Source organism: Monomorium pharaonis, chromosome 9 (genome assembly GCF_013373865.1).
Source record: "Monomorium pharaonis isolate MP-MQ-018 chromosome 9, ASM1337386v2, whole genome shotgun sequence".
Taxonomy (NCBI): domain Eukaryota; kingdom Metazoa; phylum Arthropoda; class Insecta; order Hymenoptera; family Formicidae; genus Monomorium; species Monomorium pharaonis.
Genome location: NC_050475.1, coordinates 4,353,501 through 4,377,479, shown reverse-complemented (window position 1 = coordinate 4,377,479; position 23,979 = coordinate 4,353,501). Strand labels below are relative to the sequence as shown.

Here is a 23,979-nt window from a genome sequence, read left to right as displayed (position 1 = left end):
CGCGGCCATCTTTCTTAATGGCATCGTCGGGGTTAGTGCGTCGCGGAAGTGCAAAAAGTCATAAAACGCCGAGCAGAAGAAACGTCAAGAAAATACGACTCGCTAGGTTCAGTCTAAATCCATACGATATCGCTTATCCTGATATTGGCAATCTTCGATATCCTGATAGCAACAGATATTACTTTGTACGACGTCTGTACGTGACCTCTTATGTTTGCCGGAACTTCCATTCTCGAATTCGCATTTATTGAAACTACGGACGATACGGAAATACATAAAATTTCGCGTGCGGAGAAACTGGTATTTTGCAACGCGATCTACGAATCGAGAATGCATAAATTATGCGGTTAAATAATATGCAAAGTCACTCCTCGATGTGCAGGAATTTAATTTAATTTTAAATATGTTCATACACAGTTCATGCGCGTGTTTTACCGGGGATTCATCACTTTGCATTTACACCCCCTTGAATTACAATCGCGCACTTGCATCCGCGATAAGAAAAAGGACCTTATCGATTGTACTATGCAAATGCGAATGTGCTCGACAGCGCCCTGCCATAAAGTTCTTCTCTCATTAATATGACGAATTCATGTAAGGCTCTAAAGGATTCATAACCACCCTACAAATATTCTTGAATTATTTCTGATTGATAAGTAAAAAATGACGAACAGACACTAATGTGAGCGATTGTAAATATTTTTACTTTTAATTGTTTAAAATGTAAAAACTTTACGCTTCAATATTTTAGTTGCGGGAAAGTAGAGAAAGATCGTCATTATTGGCATAAGTCTTCTAAAATGGCATCCCTTATTTTTCGGAAACTAAACACTGTATTGGTATTAATACTGATAAAAACATGATCTGGTTAAATAATTAAAGAAATAAAAATTTAATTTGTACGTTTATTTTTCTCTACATGCTTTCTTCCCTATTTGTTTTCAAAGCTTTATTTTAACCTTTGTTTAGGAAATATTAATCAGGACAAAGTGGTATGCCAGACAATCTTTCTTTAGTAAAATTATCATTAAAATGCAAGTACAGATGTTGACAAACACTTTTAGCGTAATAACAAATAAATATGTATAAAAAACTAATATGCAGTTTGTCAATAAAGCATTTTCCATACGTAATCTCTGTTTCCCTTTTTGTAATACAATCCGTCGCCCGAATTTTGTTGTTTTTAAAGCGTAAAAACTTGTGCGGTTGGAAAACACGGCTTTAATGCCCGCGGAATAATAACTTCCACCGCTGAAAATAAATCGTACAAAGAGCCGCGCGCCGCGTCCTATTCGCGGAACCGTCGCCTTGTCTTTGACGTTTCTGACTAATGATCCCCGGCCCCTTTCTCTCTTCCCTCGAGAGAACTTGGAATATTATTATATTCCAAGTATAATGATTGATTGATTAATGCGGCACACAAAATTACGGAAACCGGTCAGACTTCCTGTTTAAGCGTCCCGAGAAAAATTCGTAATGGATTCTCGTTTTGGTAGATTGAATGGGAACCTAAGACAGCGCACAAACTGGCTAAGAAACGGCTCACCATGTATCAGCGATTACAGATTTTCCCGGTAAATCCCGAGGCGATTTTTTTCCCCCAGCAAAATTTTGGGGTCGGTACGAGGAGAGAACTCAAGACGGATATATCGCAAAAACAAACGGGAGGGAGGGTGCTCGTAGTCCGATAATGGAGCAAGGCTTCGCTTCTCGAAGAAGTCGTGTTCGATCTCAGAAAGTTTTCAGAACTTTCCGCCCTCTTCTTTCACACACGCGCCCCCGTTCGCTCGTAGTAGAGTCGCCACCTTCACGCTTTCGCCACCGTGCCCTTATAATTCAAGAAATATATCGTTGCCATCGGTACTTGCATCCTATTGCGCCCTCGCCCTATTCTTTTCTTTTTTTCCTTTCTCGTACCGTGAACAATGTGCCGAAACTTTCGAGCGATGTTGTTTAGATTTAAAAATGAATGATGCGAGGTACAAGGGTGGACTATAAATATACTGACGCACGTAAATTATCAATATAAGAGAAAGAATATAATTTTTTTATAAAAAAGTATAGTGTGGGTTGAGAAATTATGAATATACTATAATCTTTTTGTGTGAAATCTTGTTTCGAAAAGAAAAATTCTGTATTAATACAGTGATTTTTTATACAACAACCACTGAAAAATACATATCTACAGTATAATAAATGCTGAACTCAATTGCATTGTAAATATCGGCAGGCAGAACGCGAAGTAACTAAAAATTCGAGTTCTGTCGGCTCGGCAGTGTCGTTGAAATATTTCAACGGGTGGAAAATTAGCACGAATTAAGCTTCACGTTTAAAACAGACTATGTTCAACCTCGAGGATCATTGAGGATTCTCGTTGAGGCACGAATGACGGCAGTGCCGCTCTTGACAAGCCGTAAGTCGTTACGCCGATTGACCGCCTTCATGTCGTCCTATTTTTAAATTTAAGCTCGCGCTATATTTCAACGACCGACGACTCTGATCTAGTTCGCAACGTTACGGAAAAAGCTCGTAAGAAATTAAAATCGTTTCGTAAAGCACGAAGATGGGACCCGAGTGATAATATTTTTCTATTTTAATGCACCAACGTTGGAAAGAACGTCGCCGTTGAAACCTAATTAAATCTCGATGTTGTTTAACGAAGGTCCTATATACCGCATATTAAAACTCATGCACGACAGGCAATAAAAAATTTACTCGCTAAGTGGACTGCAATTACAGGCGAGACAATCACAAGCGAAAACATTTCACTAAAGCTCGTGTTATTACATTTCAGCTTTTATATTGTGAATTTTGGTTTTGTATAGATTTACCATTTGTACCATGTGCGATTTTTTACAAAATATTTACAGATTTTTTACAAATATTTACATAATTACAGAATTTTTTACAAATATTTACGCTTGTTTTAATTATTTTTTAAAGAATGGATTAATAAACTAATAACGTAAGATAAATTAACATATAATAATTTTATGATGTGAAATATTAACTTACTCGTATTTTTTTATCTAGGCGAAAAAGGAAACAGTTTTTTATTTTGACATATACGGATGCGTTTATTTATTTTCTGTATTAAAAAAAAAATATATATATATAGCTTAAAAAGCAAAATTAATATTATATAATTAATCGAATCGACCAAATTGGAGTTATTATTTTTTTTGTTATATAATTAAATTAACCAAAGTTAGTTAAGAGTTTCTGCTTCAAACGAGAAGTACATACAAGTGGAAATTCCATTCGAATGTTTATCACTTCCTCTCCCATGCAATCATTCCCATTTCGCAGATAATTCGCACGCAACAGTTGAGAAAAAGTACGCCACTAAAAATATTCACATTGCAATGTTTTAATTGCTCCCTGATTCTGTATTTCCTGGTGTAGAAGAACGATAACAGAAATGGCGGCAACAGGAGGTTGTCGCCTCCGGCTGAAATAAAAGCTTCACGTTTACGGAAGCTCCGAAACGAGCGTTTCGGAAAAATAAAGTTGTAGCACTTTGAATCTTTACGCCGCGTTATAGAGAATTCAGAAATATCTGATAAAAAGTACCTCTAACATCCACAGCGTACATATAAGACGAAAACGTGTATATGGGCTTACATACACACACTCAAATGTGCAGACTATATTGCACTTTCGAGAATACATGAATTTTTTTTAAATTCTATATTATAATAAAATAACGGACAGTTTCAGCTTTAATTAACTTTTGAATTTAAAGTGGCTTTTATTTTAATATTTTCTCTGCCACTGTATTTGAGCTGAAAATGTGAAGATAATCATATCTTGTTAAAATTAAAGTTTGTAATATTCCGAAAACTGAAACTTTATATTATTTTTAAAATAAATAATTTCAACTAGAAAATGCAGTTTTTTTTACTTGAAATGACATTTGTCAATATTGAAAAATATTTATTCTTAGAGAGGAATTCAAGTGAATCATAAGCAATCTTTAGAAAATAGGAACAACGTTATATTGCGCTATATTTCTTTAAGTCTTAAAAAGACGTGAATTATTGTTATAATTACATTAAGAATTGATATAAATACCGGTCTATATCAGATAGATACAGAATTGCTTGATTTCTTTCTGAAATAAAGTAAGAAATTAGATTTTATATATATATAAATACTCATATAAATATAATGGCATTTGTCTTAAAATATAATTTATTTGATACATTTCGTAGAATATATTTTTTTTTATTTTTCATTCATTTGTTCAATAAAATTTTTAGTAACGAAGCAATGAATTATTGGCAGTTTAATTCTGTAAGGTGGAACTGTAAACATGGCTTGATTACAGCACAAGTACTCATTTAATTAAGGTTCTTTCTTTGTCAGAAATTAATAAAAAGCGACTTAGGTTTCTTTCTGGAAAAGACGATGCGGGACGGTGACCGGATGGTGGCCGCGGAACTGGGGCGAGCAGACGAGCCTGAAGACTCTCTTAAATTTCCGAAATCCCGTACACGCGGTGTACACACGACACGCGGTACTCTGCTGACTTTTCGAAATTGTAGGCGGGCGCTGCCGCTCTCGCCGGCGTAAAATAAATCAGAGTACAGGGTGAGAGATCTAGCCGACGATATATTCCGGCACGTCGGGTATATTCCCTTCCTTAAGTTCTCGTTGCCTCCGTACCGCCGCCGACGCCGACGCGCCTCTATAGATTTAGACCATGTCGAAGTCAGAGCGCACAGAAGAAGGAAGTAGAAAGAAACTGAGAGAGAAAGAGAAGGAGGCTACCGCGTTTCTCCCCATAAATCTCCGTAGAATTCCTTACCTACGACAACGATACGCACGACCCCGACGTTCCCGTTTCGCTCGCGGAGCAAACGCGAAAGTTAAGCGTCTCCCAATTATGTCGATGTGATCACATGAGCCTGATAATTGGAAAGAATTTTGGAAAAAGACCAATTTTAAGAATTTTTGTGGAAAATCAATTTCAACCGAAATAAATGTTACATTGTTACAACAATAGTATACGTGTGCAATGTTGCATATGGAAAATAATAATATGAATCATCATGTGCATTTGACACTTTAAGTTTTTATATTTTAGCATTTTTAATTCTCTGCTATTAGCACCTTAATAATCTAAATTAATATTTTCATTTAAATTATTATGTCATTTATAAAATTTTGTTCTCTCTTACAAAGCTTTTCAATTGAATTATAAATTTATTATTATATAATTATTCTTTTAAATATAAAATGCTTTGTTATATCCTGCATGTATGTATATGTTGCGTTTATGCATGTAACAATTTTACATTACATATTTATGAATGAGCAATTGATAAATTACCTTGAAAATTTTCTGTATATAATTTTTCCACACAACTGAACCGTTAAATTTCACTTATCATCTTTGAGCGACAGGTAGTAAGTGCGCGCGTTTTCAGAAACTTGTAAAAACAAGTCTCAAAGCTGCAACCATGTTCGTGAGACTATCCCCGGAGAAAAATATATTACAACCATTTCTCACCATAAAATGGCGTGAATTGTGGCCCCAACAATCGTTTTGCGGTTATAGAGATTATGCAAATATAGTCTCGCCGCCTATAAACTATGTGGAATTTAACAATTTTTCATCATGCGACGCACTCGATCTTGCCTGCGCCTCTGTGGCCATGCATCGTATAACAATGACGACATAAAAGGATAACGGGACCTCTTTACTTTCCATTCTTAGTGTATCGTCGATAAGAAATCTTAAATCTTGAATAAGGAAATGTTAAAAATTTTAAACGGACGAAAATGTATGTGGAATTATCCATTGCGCGGTTAATTTTTCTAAAGACATTTTTCTAAATAATTATAAAAATATATTGATTACGATTCTTGTTAATATTGTTAATACTACTTCTCACCAATACGTGTTTTTTCTATTTATTTTTCTAATATATTTAAAATTTTTATTATTTTTTAATTTGGCTAATAGCTTTCCGATACTTTCTATTTTATTTCTAATACTTATTGCAAATTTATTTGTTATCGATTACAGTAAAATTGAGACCTTTAATACGTGATTGTTTTTCTAAATAAAAATGAAATTATAAACTAAAAATATGCAATTTCTTTAATATTTAATTAAATTAAGGGAAATTTTTCAATTATAGAGCAATGACTAAAAAAATATAAATAAATCTATTTATAGGTTGCTTTATTGTAGTGATATTTTTCTATACTAGCTTCAATTAAAAATATGCGTCATGAAAACGCCATGGAGAAAGACTAAAGACATTTTTCTAAATAATTATAAAAATATATTGATTACGATTCTTGTTAATATTGTTAATACTACTTCTCACCAATACGTGTTTTTTCTATTTATTTTTCTAATATATTTAAAATTTTTATTATTTTTTAATTTGGCTAATTCTTACGTACGAATTATGGCTGCGCGTATTGTTTCACTTCAAATAAACTGTACATAACATTACGCAGTATTGCAGGTGGTGAAAAATTTTTCAAAGATTTATGGCAAACGCTTTATAAAGGTTGGAAGTTATATTTTACCGACTTCGACGTAAACTGAAAATGCACGCCTTGTGCTACGTGGAGATTCTCTGAAATTACTTGCAGAGATAAATAGGTATCGTAACGCCCGACGGTAATATCTCCTTCCGCTATACTTTTATAATACTCATCATCGTTCATCATTACGCCAGGCAAAGATGAGAATCGAAAGGTTTCTGCAAAACTTGATTATCGGCCGTAAACTTTACGATTGCGTTTTATTTGGTTTTGTCTTAAGAAACATAATAAGCATTTTTAAGTACGTCTGTCTTTTGATTAGTAAAACTAATTATAGGTACTAATTACAATCATTACATATTTATGAACTCACGAACGTATTCTGTATTGTGCGAAGTTTCTGAAGAAAAATTTTTACGATGCTTTTTGTGTGCTTCTCATCCGAATAAACAAATAAATGGCTTATCAAAAATCATGTAACGGGAGATTAAAGTTCTGCTTTTGTCGTCAGCGCGTTAACGGAAAAAGTATTCTTATTTCTCCGGTATGCAAGATTTCCTCAAGACATTTATAGCGATCTATTGCACACGGAAGTGAAATGATTTCGCTACAGCGTCGCCTTCTCTTGAACGAAAGTTTATAAGTTGCGATAGAAGCAAGGGAAAGTTTAGGAAAAAGCTTGATATTTCTTAGCGTCCGATAAGACCCTTAAGATCTCGCAACTTTTTCTCACAAAGTTCGCAAGCGGTTTAGAAACGATGCTGTTTATTATATTATTATATTTCGTATTTCACTCTTCGCGTCTATTGCGGTTATTATAGCTAATAATAACGGTTTAGGTGACACCCAATTTGGAGAGGAACTACAAAAATTAGAAGAATCCATAGCAGAGTTTTTTTTAATTACTACGTGATATTTTTAAATAAATATTTTAGATTTTTTTTTACGTAAAAATTGTTTTTGAAATGTTTTATAAGAAAATATAAAAATTGTCAATTTTATTAACTGAATAGCGACTTATATACATACATGTGATTTACGAAGTATCGCTACGTTAATCATATGTTAAAATATACATGCACACATCCAGATTAATTTTTGTATAAGCTTTTTGTATTAAATTAGATCTAAGGTTAACTCTGAGAACTTGCTGTTGTTTCTTTGTATAATAATGTACACATCTGAAGATTGCAAAGCTTTTATATTAAGCAAATATTATGACAGCTCTAAAAAAAGAAATTTTTTTATAAATAAAGTTTATACTGTAAATATGTTTTAATCCATATACTTTAATTTTAGAAAAAAATTTTCAAATCTATAAAATTAATACATACGAGAATTAAGTTGTCACAAAATTATTGCGTTTACTTTAAAATCGTAAAACTTTAGGATTCTCTTAAATGGCAGTGACTCGTTTAACTTCGTTGCACAATCGAGGAACGTTGGAACAATGTTAAACGAAATTGACTTTTATGCCCGGCTTTTCGACGATTTTATAATCGTAGCCGACCTGCGGAAAAACCCTCGTAGCCACGTGCATCCTGAGAATTATAGCGGTCCAAACACTCTTCTACTACTAGAGTATCCGACCGATATTTTCGAGTAGAGTCTCATATTTATGGCACTATGATTTTTATCATTTGTTGTACGTATTAGATATAAGAGTAAAATTTTTCTTTGTTAAAAGATGCGGCAGTTGAACGTAATTCTGCATGCAGTTCTGCGCAAATATAATGGTCGAAGGGTCAAATAACTAGGTTGAAATTAAAATTAAATATATGCTAAGAATAAAATCTGTCGATATATAACTAGAGATGTTCGTTATTATTACATTTTTAGTAATACAGTTATCTGATTAAACATGAATGTAAAAATGTTGGGATTATAATATCTTGAAAGTTTGAAGGAATTAATGTTAAAATTGCTGCAATTACACTCGTAATAAAAATTATGTATAAAAAGCGAGACATGTACCTTACATAAAAAATAATGTGTATTGAGGAATAAGCATCTCCCTTTCTTAAATAAGACAGATATTTTTAAAGTGACATCAAGAGAAACGTATATTAAATAACGCAAATGTTAAAATGTAAGCATATCTTTGGAAATTAAAGACTGAGTGGGATGGAGAACATTGAACATTCAATTCGCGAATCCACAGTATTTTATTCTCGCCATATGTTTCAGGTGCACTTGAGCGAGAGGCTGTTTAATTCTGCTCGTGTCTTTCATCAATCTGACTTTAAAAGGATCAGACTAATTCAACGTTCCGTTATTTAATTCCAGATTAGGCAGACAATCGCACGAAAAACCAGCTTTTGAGTTAATTCTATTGCTCTCAGGTGCTTTTTCGGGCGATTGATAATTGATCAAATTCATCGTGTTAGAAATAATGCAAATTCCAATATCATAGATAAAAATAAATTTAGAGAAAATTAAATTACAGATAGTTTATTTGGAAGTTTAATTGTAAACTAAAATTATGAAAGAGAATAATCATTACAATAATAATAATTATTGAATAATAAATTCAATAATTAGAAGAATCTCAACAATAAAATAATGAAATAAAATTGTCAATTATGTGAGATACTCATAACAATTTTGCTTGTCTGCATATCGAATATTGAGTGATAATTCTGACGTGTTTTTAGACCAGCATTGTTTAATGTGAATTTATCTTTGTACATCAAGAAATATTTCTTTATTATTTTCATCAATAATAAACATAATTCGTCATATTCTACGGCAGAAGAATATAATTTTTATAAGGGCATATTGTCTAGATCGAAATTAAAGTGATAATTGTGAGTATTAGTGATTATTCACTGTTTTACAGTGATTTTGATTAAAAAGAAGGCACTATCACTGATCGGAATCAGTGTATTATCACTGAAAGTGCAATTTGGGTAAAATTTTACCAAATTTCCAATTTATAGAGTATTATACAGTAAATTATCATATAAATGAGAATAATTTTGAAATAATTAAATTAGCATGTCAATTGTCGATGTCCTTTTACATGAGGACGAATTTGTGAAACATTTCTATTTTGGAAGATTTCGAGAAGATTAAGTGTTTTTCGAATATTGACGTGTATAATATAATCAAAATTTAAAGAAATTATTGATTGTACAGAAGTCCCTATTTAGACTACGCTTCTAAAAATGTTAGTGCATTTTTATTTATTTATTAGACGCAAGACAAAAATAGAATTATGAAGAAGTGCGTTTTAAATATTAGAAAGTATAAGAACATCTAACTTAATCAAATTATTAATCTGATTATTAAATTAAGTCCGTATAAGTTAAAAATGTTTTGATTAAAAAAATAAAAGAAGTGCCATTTTTTGGTTGAGGCAGTTCTTGGTATCTAATAATAATTTTTGTTTGAATAATTTTACGTTCTCCAACTCGTGCGTTTATTTTTGTGCATATATGCTGCCTGAAAAAAGGATGTTCTTTTAAAATTCATTGATTATTGCAATGAATATCGTATGTCTTGGCGAAAACAGGTCAGATTACATGCTTCTTCATAAAGCAGACATTTTATTAATGACATCGTTACTCTCTCGTCGTTTTAGAAGTTTAAATCATTAAGTTTATTGAGTTAGTCAGAGATTACTATAAGGAGCATTACGACCGAATATTGATTAAATTATCTAAAAGGACCGCGGTTTTCCGTGACTTGGAACATCGGTCGTGACATCGGTGGAAATATACGGGGGGATTAAAATCACGGAGATCGGACTTTGGAAAACGCGTATGAATCATCTCGCGGGACAGTCGGAGTCTGAGATAAGAATGGAAACGATGATCTCGCCTGGCCGGGATGTAATTTACGTTTTTACGGAAGTCAGAGAATGAGGGAGCGAAGAGGGTGGACGGCGCTATGAGCGGGTGAGAGCGAGGTTGAGTTAGCACAAGACAGCCTAAGCGACGGGCGCAAGAAAATTAGCAACGTTTGCTCCGCGTAAGAGTTATGAGGGCTTTGTAGCCAAACTACTCATGCGCATTAAGGGTCATTACAATGCCCATAAATTGTGGCCACTGTCCGCCATGATATTTATGTTATCAATTCTCCCGAAGCTAGGAGCGAAGATGGCAACGAAGCTCTTAAGGCGCAGCGGCGACCGTGCTCGTCACGCCGCGCACGTTGCTGCTTTTAATTTTCATCTCACCTTATACAAATGCACTGCGCGGACGTATATTTTTGCAAGTTATTGCCGTCTCCGTTATTATGAGTATATTATGGTAGTGGCGAAATTTCTTGCCGACGTAACGCACGTCTTTGTATTTTCTACAATACTTATTAAAGTATTACGCAATACAAACTATTAACAAAATTGCGTTAATAACGACACAATAATCATATACATATTTTATATAATATTTATGGGATAATATTTGGATATATCGGTAACTCAAACATTTATTTTTTATATATATAAATAGTACTGATTTTTATTTTAAATTTATTGGACATTTATTAGACAATTTCTTATATAAAGTGAAATAATATGCGATAATAGTTTTTAAGGATAAGATTTGATAAACGATAATTTCGTGCTTATGTTGAATTCAACTTCTCCTAGACAAAAATTTACTTCTGTGTATGATCTTTTTAAATTGCGTTACGCGGTCGAGAAATTTGATACTCGCGTTTCTTGCATTTGCATTTTCGATATATAGCATACTGGAGGCTTACCAGACTACAGTACCAAGAAACAAATATCTATATTACAAAAGCGACCGCGGAAAATCTTTGTTCTGAGATATGCGTTTCATTTACGTGTAACTTGCTGCAGTTGAAGCTGCGAATATCTATTCCCGCCGTCTCAAAGAAATATTTAACATATTCGGCGACGAACGGGAATATTTCGCCCTTTGAAATAACACTTACATTATAATATAGGGCAAGATTTTCACGAGAAGATCTCTCGCCACTCAGACGGAAATCTATCCGTAATTAAACTTAATCGTATAATAAATAATACATGTATATTAAAACAAAAATATGAATTGTGTACAAAGTACACATTGTTGTTGTCGCTCTTATGACTCTTGTACAAAAAAGTTTATACGACTGAGCATTTTAATATAGCTGTGTATGAATATATTTGCACTATAAGCAGATAATATAGACTTTGCAATTTTTATTTTTTTTTTTTGCGGAACGTTTCCCAGAATTACTTCTAACATACCTACATAGCTATTAAAACATAAATTAATACAATATAAAATTGGTTAATATAATATCGTGATTGTGTTATCGGAAGGACACAAGTTAAAAGATTTATTGCGTAATGAAAAAAAAAAAGAGAATAGCGATTACTTTTTTTTCCAAATGTATAACGGAATGGGAAAAATAGGGTGGACTCTCGTGCAGGACGCATTCCTATCTTTTAATGTAGTAGAAAAATGCTTCTATGGTCGGGAGTGCTTGAGCGCGAGGCAAGGCGCGTTCGTATCTCACGGAAACGAATGTGACGCGAGTATGATGGTAACAACGCAGGTGTAATGAATAAATCCCAAAGTTTTTCGGGCCGCGGAAGTTGCCGCGTGATCCTATATATCCGCCTCGGCATTGAAAAACGAAATAATCTTTCGGCATGTTCGCAGCAAATGTAAAAACTCTCGAAATTGTTACGAATTTACGAAATATTATCGATGTGTCAGATTTGTTTGTATTGTTATTTCGAAGTAATATTTTTTGATATTTATTTATCAAAATAAAAATAAGTTTCTACTTGTTTATTTGTTTATTTGTTACCGTGTCATGCCGTAAAAATGTCTGGACAGATTTTCAAAAAAGTTTGAAGAGTAAATGTATGCCGTGCGATTGTTGATACAGAACACAAGCTACGTGACATATATTTTAGAAAAGTTATTTTTTTCTACTTGAATCTTTTTCTTTTACTGAACAACAAAAGGTAATATATATGCCAATCTCTGTGTAATTTTGAGAATACTATTTATTTTCCGAAATTGTAAAATTCATAATTCATTTGTATTCGCACAATCAATCAGCCTTTATCAAATATTACAATTATTAAGTTAAATATTTTTATCGTATTCCATATCTAAAATTCTAAAATTATTAAATCCCCATTACACTAAGATATTACTGCTATGAAATTTTTAATTATTTTTTTCAATTATCTTTTTAGAATCAAAATTTACAATTTTTATAACTAAACGTAAACAGCGTTCTGTTTCGCAATTCGATTAATCATTATCGTCAAATTGTTTCCAAATACTATAGTTTTAATTGGCACTCACAGTAAGATACGATCATTTTAGAGTTATTATATGCAAACAATTAGGGAAAGATTTTGCGACGTAAACACTGATGCTAAGCATCATTGCAAATTGAGCGAAGTAAGTACACCGTCGAACGGCTTTATCGGCGCGTTATTACGCGAGAAGATGCATCTGCGTGCCACATGGAGACGATCTGTTTCAGCGCTATCGACGTATCGGTAACGAGATACATTATTCAGCGGACGAATGCCCGCTTCCGGTGCCTTTGGTCATTCCTTTAGCTCGTCACGTATTATTCGAAAGAACGCTGACAAAAATACATGAATTTAATTCTTAAAAGAGAAACTTACTATATATTGAGCCTGTAACCAGTTTTATGTAATTGCATATGTATGACAGGACGCTTCTGGCTATTTATATGTATACTATACATTACAAATATATTGTAATATATTAAAGATATTTATATCATATGTGAATATATGTAATTTTTATATGTACAATAAAAAAAGGTAAAAAATTTTACCATTACGCTTTCAGTCCAAGCGCATCCTGTTTTTGCCTATGCATTATCGATGCCTGTTCCCGAGCGAGAAAACTGGAAACCGCAATGCAATCTAACTTGGTCGGAGACGACAGGTCGCACAAAAACGAATAAATTAACTACTTATTTGCCAGATTCGAGAACAAATGATGAAAAAAAACACGTGTGCAATCGATACTTTTTTTTACCGATTCTTCTTGACTTTTTTGAACATTTAACATGTCTTTACTCTAGTTGAATGTAACATGACGGAATCAGATTTTTATTATTCGATCGAATCATAAATCCATTCTTTTCACAAACTAATATGATAAGTGAAAAAATGAATAAAATAGTGATCACTTTCAATCACACAGTACAATATTACATTTGCAATTTACAGCTGTGCATATAAAAATATACAATTTCGATTATTTTACATTTTTAGAGAGAATATTGGAAAATGTAATTAATGTATCAAGAAAATGATCATTGATAATCAATTATATTTAGCTTGTGAATTTTCATAAAAGTAATTTGATGATGAAGCGTTCTATATAATAATACGGGAAGTTCGGTCGTTTTACTCTGTTAGAGCGTCAACAAGTAATCATCTTAATGATTACAGCTTGCTTATTAAATGTTATTAATCAACTTTGGCCTTTCTCAAACGAGGTAACGTTGTCAACAAAGAACGGTGGATATAATTTTAAATCATGACAAATTAACAACCATCTCGACCTGGTAAGCCAATTAGGCGACACCGCGAGTTCTCTTAATTACGCGATTCCACATTTCATGTCTGCGATAAATACGAACACGTCGAACACGTTAGTGTCGCGCACGCGACGCTCAACGGGATAAATGGGTTACGCGAATATAAAAATTTATCGTTATGTTGTCGCATATTTTGCAGCGAGAATCGATACGAAAATATGCCACACGGATATAATACGGTGATTATTGATTCGCTATAAATGCTAAAGCAAGGTTTAAATTAATGAATCTCGAAATGTTAAAGTATTTTATATTAAAAATTTTGTGTTTTGGCTTAATTATAAGAATCTATTTGCGTTGTGACGAGATAAATTTGGGATAGCATAAAATTGAATTAATTATTACAAAGACAACACTATTTTTACAAAGTTGAGTTAGCATCACGGGCTCTTCCTTTGTCCTTGAATACATAAGAAAGAGATATCGATCGTATTATTTAGAAATTTGTTATATTCCTCTTTTACTAAAAGGTTGCTATAAAAAAGTAGTAAAATATGAATCTCACAAAAGAAATAGCGATTTGTAACAAAGTAGATTCCACTTTCATAAAGGCTGATTTAATTTATGTGACTTGTGTATGCAACGATGAAGATTAAAGATTTACGACGTCCGTTTCTTTTTTGTGTAATAAGGATTTCCGTTTTCGTAATAGTAAATTCAATTTGTTCACGATTGCACGAAAAATAAAGGTAACATACGTAATTCTATCAGTAAGCCGTTCACTCTTCTCTGCATAATTAAGACATCCGGTTTCACGGTTTTCCAGTGGTTTCTTCGAAATTGTTGGATTATTGGCCTAGTAACACTATTAATCATTTAATGTGCACTTTTGGTGCTCTCAGGTGTCTCTAAACTCATGTCTCGAGAAGTCACGTTTGATATATTTCTGGGTGCCGGTTGTGAAAAAAGAAATCAATGAGGCCCGAGGATTGCATCTTGAATCTCTGAAAACGAACGTTGAAGCGGAAGAAAGACATGGTCCGTCGTCGCTCGGAGAAATAATTTCCACGATGAGTAACGGCGCGCGAGAAAGAATTTCCAAATGAAACGTATCTTCCGCGAGACAGTGTCCACGGGATGAGGCGAGGACGGCTCTCGAAGCTCCCGGGAAAAATAAGGCTAATTTCAACCGAGGGGGGCGCGGAGGGGAGGGGGCGCTTATGTACGGAAATGGTAGCGGCACAGATGAACCGGAAATGCTCGCGCGCTGACGAGAGTAATCAATTCTCGTCCTGCGAGAGAGAGAGAGAGTTTCCTCCGTCTTTTAACGTGCACGCGTAATTATTAGCGACTTCGTGATACACAGCGTGAATACATGGACGCTAATGATCACTTTGAGCGATCTTTCTGTCGCGTTGCATCATTGAAACGTTGTATCTTTTTACGGCGGATCGGGCGCTCTATTACTGCCGTTACTCAGGTCAAGGCGGAGGGGGAGGAGAAATTGCCACAACGTCGCGCGGAAATACGTTATACTCCCTCGACTTGGTTTCGTTGCGTGAAAAAGAAACAGGGTCTCTCCCAGAAACAATTTCTTGCACGTTTGGGGAGGTAGACGGGGGGAGGGGGGAGGAGGGTTGGTCGGCGGTTAATATGAAGAAAACGACCACGCGCACCCGGAGCATTTTCGTCCGGCGGTTTTAGGTATGATTAAAAATGAAGTTGCGCGGTAAGAAAATAAATACTATCCATTACCGTAATCCCGGAAATGGAGTGGAGTGTTGTTCTCGCAGATTATATAACCGGGCGGAAGCATTCCGGCGGTTACTTGCACTTATGCGGCTACTTTCATCTGCGGGATCAATTAAACCCGCGTCGGGCGTCGCGACGATATCTTCTCCGCGTCTTCCGCGAGGAGCGAGGGGAATCGCGCAAATATTGATACGTACCTAGAATTAGCAGTTGCTAAATCTAAGTCTCCGCCGGCTGGGTTGATTGACCCGGTTAACTTGACCGTAGATTTTTCCAACGAAGTCCGTAGTCAGCTGATAACAATGTATACTGAAGAAACACCATTATGCGCGCGCGTTACATAAAGTAGCCGGTTGGAAATAGGTGTAGAAGAACTTAGTTTCTGCCTATCCAAATATTTGCGCATTTCAGTTCCCGACGATCATCCCGGCCGTGATAAAGAATATCCGTTAAAACATTCCGTGCCGTCGCATTTTGCAGCAATTACAGCAACAACGGGCCGCCTCACGCAAACATGATACACAACCGTAAGGTACGTGATTTTTACGTGTCTCGCTATTTCCGCCGGTCTCCCGGAAAAAAATGCTCTAAATAAACTGCATAAGTGATAAATCGTTTCGTCGAATTTTCAACCGTCGCGGGCGGAAGGTACAGTGAAATTGACCGTAAATCGTGGCGTTTTCCATGTGCGCCCGATAATTTGCAGTTGATAAAATCGCGTGCTCCAAATATGTCCACCAATAATCTATATCTATTTAATGGGACGATAAAGCATTAAGCAGCCGCCGCGCTAAGCTGCAAGAAAAAGGTTGGAATTACGACGGGGGATAAACCGGAGATTATTCGTGAAGCGCGTAATTCGCGTTCGTTGGTTTTATCGTCGATTTGCGATTTTTTTCCGCGTGTGTGTATACGCGCGCGCTCGCGCACGTGCGTGCGTGTGAAAAGCCATCGCCGCGATCAGCTCATCGCTAATGTACGCACTTCCGGTGACGAGTTAATCTCTCATCGATCGATCCGTGAATATGCAGCCCATTAAATGTCAAGCGACATGAGCGCGGGCGAACTGAAAATTGATTTCTCGACGCCGCGCCGTCAAAGAAAGTGGTGGTCCACGCAATATGCGAGCATACGCGAGTTGTTTAGAGACACGGCAGGTAGGCGATCATAATAAATGGATCGTCTTATCGATTAATTATTTATTGAAAATACAATCACGACGTGCAACAAGCAAGTCTCTCGATTTAATTTCCCGGATTTCTCTCTAACCACGGAGAGGACGCGTAAATAATTTCGCCCTTTCCGTTCGTCGCTACTTTCGGCTGTGATTTCTACCGACTTGTCGGTTGCCGACCCTTCAATAACCGGCGCTATTCGAAATCAATTGCGGAACACTCGGAAACACTTGTGGAATATTCATTCGAGAATATCGCTTCGCTGCTCGCATGTCGGTACAAAGATCGCCGGTAATTGCCCTGGTTTGCTTTCCCGAGCGACATCGGCGATTAAATGTCGCTAATACGGGGGGAAGCCATCGCGACGAACTTACCATTTCCCTCTACATACACTCACCCTTTGTAGTCGCGGCAATTTATGCAAATCGAATACGATTGTCGGTTCGACAACACGAGAAACGAGAAGACAGATCGGCTGCAATTTGTTATTGACGAAATTCACGAGATGCGCTCTGACAAAGGTCAGAATAAATTGTTCTTTTTTCTCTTTTTTTCTTTGCTGCAAGCGCACGTGGGTGTGCTGACGAAACACTTTTAAAAAAAGAAAAATGTAGGACAAGTCACTCGCACGTGCCGTCTCGATTAAAAAAAGGTAACAATAAAAGTCAAACGTTCAAACGACAATTATTCCCACGTTTTATCGTCCACTTTGGCGACCGAGGGGAAACACGTGGCTCCCGCCGAGGGTCGACCTTTGAGGAAATCGCGACGTGAATTCGACATTTTATAATCGGTATTGCTTTCATCGTGGAAGATTCCAAGAAGTCTCGCCGAGTTTGAAAGCGTTCTGCTGCTAGAGAGATGAATAATAACGGGGAAAAATGTACGTGCGCATACAAAGTTGTCGCGTTTCGACTTCGAGGACGAACTTTTTGATGATGCTCGGCGCCCGAAAATCGAAGCTTTCATTAAAAAGTTATGGGAAACTAGCGCGCGGGTATCGCACTCGCGAAATTAATTTGTTTCTTGCCGCAATGCGAGAGCGATATTATGGGAACTGCCGCGAACCGAAGTCATTCCGCAGTTGCGAGACGCCGATTAATAAAAAGCGCGCTTGCAGATTCCTCATATCGACGAATCGATAACCGCATTTGATTTGCATTAATCGTCGCGAGGTAATATACGTTTCGGAGCGTAAATTAAGTATATCGGGTATCGGCGAACGTCTTTTTGTCGATTATATCGGGAGTTTCGGTCAAAAGTTCGTTACAATTCTGGAATAACTATTCCTCTTCTCCCGGGAGCAAACGTTGCCGCAATCGATGTAATTTAAAATATGTAAACTTACATTCCATTAATCTCTTGGCAAAGCTTTGCACCTCCAAGTTCGTGGCTGCAAGATCTTTCATTGTAAAGAAAACGGAATCTTCTTCGACAATAAGAACAAACAGCATTTTAAGCGATGCCAGTTACATTCATAAATCAGAAATGGACATATTTTAAAAGATTTTGGCAAATCCATTCTAGTCGTAGAAATAGTTTCTGCTCGTATAAAACTAACTTTTAAACAGGAACGTTCGCCGGTGTTACCGATCTCAAATAAAATTTCTGCATTCGTTATGACAATCTCGAAGAATTTTAACACGAATATTCAAATTTGCCTCAACATGTGTTCACTTCAAAAGTAACTTCTTCTTGTTGCAAGGGCAAACCTTGTAACTGACCGGAATTAAAATTCGCTAACTCGCAACGCGCTGATCCCAAAGGGCTGCACCGCGAAGCGAAATTCTTCACGCCCTTCGCATGAAAAGTGCCTTTCTCACGGGATGAGATCAAATATCACTGTAGCCGATCTGAATGAAAATTCGCGAAAAGTCAAGATTCTAACCTTTTAAAATTTCTGTACGCGTTTTATGGACTGTTCAAGAATGTGAAAATTTTCATGCGAGAGCAAATTTATTTTTCTTGCAAGAAGGCAAATTTTACTACAATTATTACTAGATCGAAATTTGTAAAGCAAATAAGTTAAAGGACTGCTTGAAAATGTAAACTTCTTTACACATGCATCAGGAGATAACAAATGGGATTAAAAATTTCTCTAACATTAACTCTGAAGAATTATTTAACATTAAAAAAATGTGAAATTTAGGTCATTAATAATGAAAATTGTAAAGTGAAAGAACTGTACGTTTAATTTGTCATTTTATATAATAATGAAAACAAAGTTTTTTGTAATACAAAATATAAAATGTATTTATAATTATGAAAAGCAGATCAGAACAAGTCTTGCAAAATTTACAAAAAATTTTAAAACGGCTATATTTTAAAAAGTCACAGATTTCTTTTATAAATGTCTCACGTTACATTTAAAAAATTTGCAAAGTTATCTACTTGCATTAATTTTTAGAAAATCACGGTTCCAAAACTAATCGCGATTGATTTGAATGAAAATATTCGCAAACCTGTAGCGGTAATCCTGGAGGAGTTTCACACATCTCGAGGGCGATTCGATGCTGCAGTGACGCGTCCGAGGAACATCAATGTCGACATCGCCTGCTCTTTTATTCTCTGTCACCCTTTGCCGAGGACGCACGTGATTCGACGGATCGAACGCGAATACCGAACGCGACTGCACGGACTGAGGGACGCCGGTAAACTGATGTCGGGATCCTGATGGTCCTCCTCTGCGGAGGAGACCTCCGGGTGCAGGACGAGACGCGCAAGCCCGCCGCGAGCGCGAGCGCGAGCGGGAGACCGCGGGAAAGCGAGTTTGGAGAAAGCGAGAGGGAAGAAACCAGAGAAGGCCGGGCCTGATTTAATCGCAAAGGCAGCAGGACACTATACGGGCGGGGGTGCATCGCTTCAAAGGATAAAAAGCTTTGGTAATTTGCACTGGCCCACAAGCCAGGAGTGATGAAGAAGGCACAATTCGTTTTTCTACAAGACAGTCTAGAAGTGCTTACGCGAATGTCAATGGGCGATGTTGAGAGACAGTCGATGAAGCGTAAATATCTAGTATACTTTGATAGCTCGTAATAGCAGTTTTTTCCATTCTATATACTGTATGGGGTGAGTCACAAGTATTTCAAATTTCATGATTTCTGTATAAAAGGGAAGCATGAACATTAGGTCAAAAATGTTTCATTATTGAAACAATCTGTGATAACTTGAAAGTTAATTTATGACAAAGTTAAATTTTAAACCAAATTTGTCCAATTCAAAAAGTAGGAATCTGTATTAATTTAGATTGCAAAAGTGATTACAAATTAATTTTTAGTGAAATGCATGTCACAAAATTTACATCGATATTAGTTTAATTGAGAATTTTGATGCTGGAGTCATATATCCAAATATTGATAAATATTTATTATTAATCAATTGATATTAGAATAGTTAATATTTGGATTGAAATATTACAATATTATATTTTGAAAAGAAGATATGGATAGTTCTATATTATTGCAGTATCGTTAGCATTTCAAACTGTGGCTTTTGGATCAGAACGCATTATCGACTTTGTAGTTCGCCCTTGGCCGTTCGTGCCACGTCGTTGTTATCGAGATCTTTTGAGGTTCCGAAAAAGTTTGTACGTCGTTTTGTTGATCGATGAGCGCGGCTTTTATATTCGGAGGCAAAAGACGCGGCGTTGATATTAACTTCACGAGGAACTTTTTAATTTTTGTTCGATTGATATCTCAGTGCTCTCGTACAGTTCGTTGAAAGGTGAATAAAAGATAAAATGAGTAATGATGCCATGGTGAATGCAACAACGAAAATATCCTGACTATAAAGGCCTAAAATAAAAATTCTAACAACATAAAATTAAAAAATATTAAACAACAAAGTATAATCGTCAAGATTTGTTTATGCAATATCTTACTTGCAGCTTGCCGCTTGCCGACTTATTCATTAAATATATTTATAACTTTTTTACGTAAAACATGCAAAAAAATATTTTTAGTATATTGAACAATAATTATTTTTTTATATAACATACGTATGAATATTTAATAATGTTAAGTTAATATATACCTAACTAAAATTTAAATACGTGTTGTAATGTTAATGAACAATTTTAAACTTCTAGTTTTTTATTTTATCGAGATAAAAATATTTAATTAATTTAAACGAGCTTTATCATCTATGTAATATCAAATTTTATTTCGTACGTCCGTTTAAATATGCAAATATACATTCACACACATAAAGACTTAAAATTTTCTAGACTTTTTTTCTAAATGATTTCGTGACTTTTGACAAAAATTTAATGAGATATTGGCAAATTGATTCAAAGAATTTAGATCTATTATAATTAATTCAATTAATAAAAAAGACAGAACACTTTGTATAGCTTAAGGTATAATATTTTTGGTATTAAATTATTTTAAGAATATTTAATTTCGATATTCTATCCAATTCCAATATTTTATTGACACGAAATATCGCGCATGTTCTCGATTTTATCTATCGATCTTAAGAAGTAATTCCAACGTCTAATCAATAGTGACACCGCGCGTCATCGCACACATTCTCCGTTTATTTGATCAAGACAATAGCCCATGACCAATCTAAGAAATAAACTGGATCGCGAGGAACAAAAGTAGATGCGGAGTTCAACGAGCGAAGGTTTCCAGTACGATAATTGAATCGACCTTTATCGCTGTGATGCTGAGAGCATTGTTCTCCGGTATCTTCTATTGGATAGTGAGATTTGGTGCGTTTCTATGATTACCGTCACGATGGAGCAAAGGTATCAAAGGCATCCTCTCGTTCGAGTATGCGACGACAACGGCGTTACATTTCCTCCTGAGTATTGCACGCACATTTGCGATGCTCGTTGAATTTATGAGTACTTTACGACAAGCTAATAGAATACATCGGCTTTGACGGAAATTTGCTATTTGCTGATTTTATTTGAATCATAGTCGAACAAGATAGCGTATCTTGATACTTAGAGACACGTGAATACACATGAGTATTATTGCTACACGATAATTCATGGAAACGTCGAGTACACAAGTGTCGAGTGTTGCGTTAAAAGATTAGTGATGATATAAGATATAAAGACCAATTGTTCCATTTTCAGATAAATTGCAAGGTAATTTATTTAATGGATACAAATCTTACTAGCGATATTTAGGTTGTCAATAAAACTTATTTCTCTGGTAAATTATCTGTACTATAATGTAAATTACACGGCACTTATCTGACAGATAAATATGGGAAGATAAAAAGCATATGGGAAATATATTGATCGATTACCCAAAATGTTTGAATATTAATATTTTCTTATAAAGAAGTTATATATTAAAAATGGAGCTAAAATTGTGCGAAAATCGATTTCTTTATTGTAACAAAGATGATAATGAAGAATCTGATAAAGAAAAAAAGGATGATTTACAAACGATACACAGTTTATCCGCGTTCTGACTTATTTAACGAATGTGATAATGTAGAATTTATAAAACAGTTTTGGTTTTTCAAATGCTCGGTTCAAATAATTTTAGCTCTTATTAAAAAATGAAAAAATTGGACTGACAGTTGTTAGTATATAATGCTAATCTAGATGCTAATGTCGCACACTTTTTATTTTAAGGTTATTTTAATGTATGTGCATAAGCAAAGATACTCTTTCAGAAATTATGCCGTCGAATAAATCGAATCAATGCATTTCCCATATGCTTTCTATCTTTACCTGTTAGATAAGTGCCATTTACCTTTACAGACTACTACTTACCAGAGAGATCAATTTTCCTGATAATCTGAAGAGCATCGGTAAGATTTACAACTATTAAATTATCTCATGGATTGTTTATCTGAAAGTGGAACAACTGGTCCGTAGTTAATAATTATTATAATTTTTAATTATATTTCTTAGCATCTTCCAATAGTGTCTTTACTTCTGTATTATATCCGTGTGCCAGATAAAAGTTGATTTAATTATCGCATTAGAGACCTTTACTCGTTGCATGGATATAATAGAAGAATATCATGAAAAAATTTTATAGTTTCGATAGAAGATCCGTATTTGGATCGTATACCTATTGCTCTTTTGCCATCTATTTTTGTGGGACCAAAATTAACTCCACTATTTATATTTAAGAATGTTCGACAGGTTAAAAGTATAAAAAAAGCGTGAACTCGCGTTTGCTGATGAAAATCGTTTTACCTTGGCTCGTGGATTGAATGTAAATTGGGCGACGGGTTAAGTGAAAAATGAGTTCATGGCAGGGCGATAAAAGGAGGGAGCTAAATGAAAAATGAAACAAAGCCAAATTGGCTTGTTCCAAAAATCCACGAGCGTGCAAAGAAACAAGGACAGAACTCATCTTAAAGGGCCATGTGCCTTGATGGTATTCCGCTCGGTCCAGACGAAGTCCGGAATAAGTTTCAGACACTATGTATCTCCATGTTCTTATCCCTCTGATTATCCAAAAAGTCGTAATCAGGTTAACGTGCAGCTAAGGACCGTGTCGTTGCTGTTTGAGAATTAATAGAAAGTCGTGCTTTCAAGGATGTATCTTCTTCGAAAGTAAGAAAAGTAGGAAATGCGGATCTACTCCTTAAGGATATATTTTATAAAGAAGTAACTATGTTCATGGAGAGCTCCATAATTATCACGAGCTTACGAAAATCGGGAAAAGTCGCTACAGAGACAACTTGATTTTCCTTAACGATTATCTTTAAAACACGAAAAGCTTTTTATTTGAAAAAAATAAGTGTTGGTCCGTTTATTCATTGCGCTAATGCAATGAATTTGTTATTGCCAAATGTTAACGTTTTATTTTGTATAATTCATTCGTTGCATTCCAAAAATGAACATTTCAATTTGTTTTTGATAGAACTTTTTACTTTTAAGGCTTGTTTACTTGTAAGTTGAATCACTTTTTAGTCTCAGAGGATTACATTAATGCATTTGTCATTGGAAAGGATTCAATTTTACTTGGTAATATTTCGCCGGAGACTTTGGAAAATTATTAATTTTGCGGTAATAATTACGAAATAACGGCAAATTATGACCGTGTTACAGTCGTAAATTTCT

At 35.0% G+C, this 23,979-nt stretch overlaps 1 protein-coding gene across 3 annotated transcripts in view; it reads right to left on the bottom strand.

Annotated features, from left to right (window-relative positions):
• The window catches only part of LOC105832567 (lachesin), a 73,781-nt gene extending 54,167 nt beyond the window's left edge, over positions 1-19,614 (bottom strand). For all 3 annotated transcript variants that reach the window (XR_004964525.1, XM_012673660.3, XM_028193049.2), the window contains exon 1: positions 19,400-19,614. The gene's annotated coding sequence lies outside the window, so the exon portion shown is untranslated. The remainder of the gene's footprint in view (positions 1-19,399) is intronic.
• Between the last annotated feature and the right edge of the window lie 4,365 nt (positions 19,615-23,979).